The sequence below is a fragment of the Festucalex cinctus genome, chromosome 5, assembly GCF_051991245.1.
Source record: "Festucalex cinctus isolate MCC-2025b chromosome 5, RoL_Fcin_1.0, whole genome shotgun sequence".
In the NCBI taxonomy this organism is placed as follows: Eukaryota; Metazoa; Chordata; class Actinopteri; order Syngnathiformes; family Syngnathidae; genus Festucalex; species Festucalex cinctus.
The window spans coordinates 7,545,001-7,550,000 of record NC_135415.1 but is presented as its reverse complement, the minus strand read 5'-3'; the positions used below and the strand labels follow the sequence as shown (position 1 = coordinate 7,550,000).

General features: G+C 38.8%; 1 long non-coding RNA gene across 4 annotated transcripts in view; it reads right to left on the bottom strand.

Annotated features, from left to right (window-relative positions):
- LOC144019376 (uncharacterized) overlaps nucleotides 1-5,000 on the bottom strand; it is an 18,823-nt gene that overhangs the window by 8,207 nt on the left and 5,616 nt on the right. For 3 of the 4 annotated variants that reach the window (XR_013283646.1, XR_013283645.1, XR_013283648.1), the window contains one exon: nucleotides 35-391. This is a non-coding gene — a long non-coding RNA (uncharacterized LOC144019376). Of the gene's footprint in view, nucleotides 1-34; nucleotides 395-5,000 lie in introns of all 4 variants that reach the window. The other variant, XR_013283647.1, reaches the window with a different exon arrangement.

Here is a 5,000-nt window from a genome sequence, read left to right as displayed (position 1 = left end):
ATTAGATTACTGGTGCGGGGAGGGGGAGACTCACGGGCCATCTGTACATCATTAGCAGAGTCTCCCTGACAGCCGACTCGTCTGACATCCACTTCCTTCTCCGTGGCTTTCCTCCATCTCGCCATCGTCTGATAGTCAGGGAGGATTTAACGATCGTGCAGATGATCTCCCAGGGGTGTCATCATCATCATCGTTGTCATCATCATCATCATCATCATCACCTCCTGGCAAACAAGCCCTTTATTGTGAAAGAAGACTTTTTCTTAAGAGGTCAAAGGTCACCTAGAAAGTTCCTCCATATGGCTCCTGTCTAGCTGGATGGGGATTGGCTGAAATCCTCAAGGTCACCCGGGCGGTAGCCGTGAATTTGAAGGACGTTTCCATCACATCTCTGCTGTCAAGAAGAAAAAAAAATGAGAAAGGCAGAAAATAGGCTGAGACCTTGAAACATTCATCATTCAATCGTGTTGCACACGTGACTGGAACTGGTACAGACAAACAAGAGAAAGAGAGAAAGTCGCTGAAGGGCATCATCAGGAAATGACAATGAAAGGCATATGGACGTACAAACAGGAGAACATACCAATCGTTAATGAGATGGGGGGACCAGAAACGAGTTCAAATTGTAATTAAAAGAGAAGGGCTGCTGAGCAGCATAGAGAGGACAGTAAATGACTGCGAGGCCTTGATAATTAATAACATCTGTGCCTTTATTTCAACAATGCACAAGTCTGTTCTGACGTCCAACCTGCTGTGGACAAACATTCTGATGGGGGGTTTTTATTATCCCACTGCCCACGAGTGTTAATTACGAGTGCAATGAGTGAATATTTTTTTGGCAAACAGATTTTCAACTGGCAAGACAACCAAATTAAAGGACAATCCACAATATACATAGCATGAAGATCCGAGAGTTGCTTCATGAAACAGATGTGATGGAAGTGATCGCATGTAGAAATGAAATGATGATGATGCTGCTCATTCACTTCCAGCCATTTTCACTGACGCAACCTCCTTCACTCACGGCTGTTTTACAGAATTTGACTGATTTTGCAAGGCCCACAGAATATTGTGTGCTATTGCTATACAAACATGGAACCTACCAAAAGAAAGATTAGAGTCTCTTCTTTCATCTGTTTCCGTTTTGCAGCAATTTGCATTAGAATATAGCTAAGTTTCATAGTTATTCAAAATTCTGGTTACAAACAATGGCAAAAAGAGGTTGTTGCAACATAGCCCTGGCTGATCTCTTATACTCTGCTGCCACCTGTTGGCCTTTTTTTTGTAATAACTGCCATTGCTTTAAGTGCCCTCTTCAGGTCAGAAGCTGCATCAAAGCCTTCTAAATGCTAGAGTCTAGCACAGGGATGGGCAATCTCGGTCCTCGAGGGCCGGTGTCCCTGCAGGTTTTTGAGGCTTCCGTTTTCCAACACAGCTGATATATGATCAGCTCATCAGCAAGCTCTGCATAAGAGGGATAACGATCTCGTTGATTGGAATCAGCTTGTGTTGGAAAACGGAAACCTCAAAAACCTGCAGGGACACCGGCCCTCGAGGACCGAGATTGCCCATCCCTGGTCTAGCATAAAAAACAAAACAAAACAAAAACAAAAACAAAACATATAAATATGTTTTTGGGAGTGAAGGACAAGTATTAAAAAATGCATATATACGTTTTTGGGTTTGTATGAGATAACAGGTAAATTACATGGAATAATAAGAATATTAATGGGATCAATAAAGTAAATAAATGAGTGTTTTCCAGTGATGCTTTTAATTAATTTGTTTATAGTACAAAGCAGTAGATATGGGTCATTCCAGAATTGTAGAACATTTGGCTTCCAAATTCTTGAAAAATAAACTTTCACCTTTCATGAAAAACAGAAGCTAGGACATAACTTTGCTCTATACAAGTCTTTGATATTTTGTAGAAATAACCAAAACATTTTACACAGAATTTTCACATCACATTTCACATCAAACGCCAGTTGCAGTGAGACTTAGAAATATTTCAATTTAGTTATTTTTGTTTACTGAATAGATTTTCCTTTCTGAGCCTGATATTGGTGCATAAAACCATCCATCCATCCATTTTCTTGACCGCTCATTCCTCACAAGGGTTGCGGGGGGTGCTGGCGCCTATCTCAGCTGGCTCTGGGCAGTAGGCGGGGGACACCCTGGATTGGTTGCCAGCCAATCGCAGGGCACACAGAGACGAACAACCATCCACACGCATAAAACCATGAATCGATATTTTTTAATATCACTTTTTCCGCTAAATTTATAAGAAAATATAATTTGAAAGGCTGATTATTTTTGTATCTTACTGATTTCTTGAAATTTACTGTTCATATGAATTTAAATATTTTCTTACATTTATGAAAGCCCTGACTTTGTGCACTATAAGACAATTCAGAATATTTAAAAATGTAAATTTATATTTACAATTATTGAATTATAATTATGCAAATATTTTCATCATCCTTGCACATGTTACTTTCATTAATTAAATTATTGAACCAATTACTGCCTCCACAAAATTCAATTTGGAATTTAATGTTTGTGGAGTTTTTATGTCTTTGATATTTAAGAATTAAGAAGAATTGTTGATTCATAATTAATATCGGATTGAATCTTGTGAATCGAATTGAACAAATCTTGTGAATCGAAATTGAATCGATCAAGGAAATTAGAATCGATATCCAGTCCTCGCGCGCACGGGTGACATTTTTTTTCCCCTTTGGTATATTTGTATACAGGTGCAGATATAGAAAGGGGCGTTTGCGCCATTGTGGGAGTGTCAACTTGTTTCCAAGATTCGTTCATTCACATTAATTTCAATTAAATTTCAACGCGAGTCCATGTAGATCGACGTGTAAAAAGTACGTTTATGAAGGAACTGCAAGAAGTGCTGCATTTAATGATACCAAAGGATATTTCACAGGGGCTAGACTCCCCCCAAATACACCTAATGACGCCACTGCACTGTATATCATCAGCTTTCATTGCAATTTGTGATTTCATATATTCCAGTCATCTATTGCCATTGTGAAATAATTCAACTTGAGTGAGGAGCTTCAATTAGTTAACTGGAATGAAAAGACGAAGCGAAGAAGTCATCATGGAGTCACACCGTTGAGAGATTTGCCAAATATCACTCAACCAATTCATTTTGTGCGTGGATTTGTGCATGTGGGCGATTGTGTGTGCTGATGTGTGAAGGCCTCCACCCCTCCACTAGCTCCGCCCATTCATGCGCAGACGCCTAACCATTCCTGACAGCGACTGGCTCATTATCTTCTATCTTCTACTTCCCGTTATCCTGCAACCAGCCCCCACCTAAACATCGTGTGTGCGTGTGTGTGGGTGTGTGTGTGTCGGCTGGCCTTGCTCAGGCCCGAGTCGGGACGGGGGGCAGGGAAAAAGGCGAGGGGCCTATTCATCGGCACAAAGACATAATTAACCAAATTGGCAAATGCTTCAAGAAAGCGCTCCTTCAACACTTTGTGCTCCCCTCTGGTTACTATGGCAACACTAAATATGTATCTTCTGTTGTGTGTTTGCGTGTTTGTCCATTGTGTCCGCTTTGCAAGTCACTCACTCACTCACTCACTCACTCACTCACTCACTCACTCACAGTTGCTACAATTACTTTGAACAAGTAACTTAGTTATTTTACTGATTACTTGATTAAGTAACTAGATAAGTTAATTTGTTAGTTACTTTCATCAGATGCCAACAACCATGCTGAACATAAAAATGGCAGCTGGTTTTGTCAATATTTTTTCAGAACTGATTTTTTTTTTTAAGGAGAGTTTTTATTAAAAATAAATAAATAAATAAATAAATAAATAAATAAATAAATAAATAAATAAAAATAATAATAATAATAATAATAAAAACAGCCTTTTGCCTCAACATAATTGTGTTTATATAAAATAATTTATCTGGATTTCACTGAACATAAATGGTCTACTTGTTTTATTATTAATTATTATTATTATTATTATTATATTTTTTAAGTCTTTCTAGACTTCATTTATCATAAATAAATTTTATATATATAGAACACACAAAATAAATGTTCTATGTGTCCCCACTAGTCTAAACACAGCATTCGGGTGAAGATTGTTTTTGTGGACTATAAATGAAGCAGCAAAATCCAGCCCTTTTCATCCATCTCAGGGGGCGGCCATTTTGCTACTTGCTGTCGACTGAAAAGGACATCACAGTTGCTCAGGGCTCAGGTAACCAATCACAGCTTAGCTTGTGAATCTCACATGACCGAACTTGGAAAACATTTCCCATGATTCTTAGAAGTAATTCTCATTGTAGTCAATGCGGAAACGTGAATTTGGAAGTAAATATGAAGGAATTTAACAGTTAAATTGCCGTTTAATAGGTTTATTGTATTAATTACTTATGACAATTGTGTGATTGACATACTTTTGGACAAAAACAAAACAAAACAAAACAAAAACAAAAAGGTTGGCGAAATCCGCCCGGAAACGGGACCTATAAGGCTGAAAAATGGGACTGTCCTGACCGAGACAGATTACAATGACGGAGAACATTCAATTGCTCGTCATGCTAGCTTTGTTTAGCTCTAAGTAACAAATTAAATCTTTGAATAGTAACTTTAACTACTACATTAGAAATAGTAACACACTAGATCAGAGGTGGCCAAGTTCAGTCCTCGAGAGCCCCTATGCAGCCTGTTTTCCATGTTTTCCTCCTTCAGCACAGCTGAATCTAATGATCAGCTAATCAGCAAGCTTCGCAGAAGCCTGATAACGATCCTGATCATGAATCAGGTGTGTTAGTGGAGAGAAACATGGAAAACAGGCTGGATAGGGGGTCTTGAGGACTCAACTTGGCCACCCCTGCGCTAGATTATTGGTTACTCAAAATGGATGCTACTGTTGAGTAATATGTAGCAAAGCCGACGCTCTTGTAATCATTCAGTCATACTCACTTGCTCATTCTCAATCACTCATCCC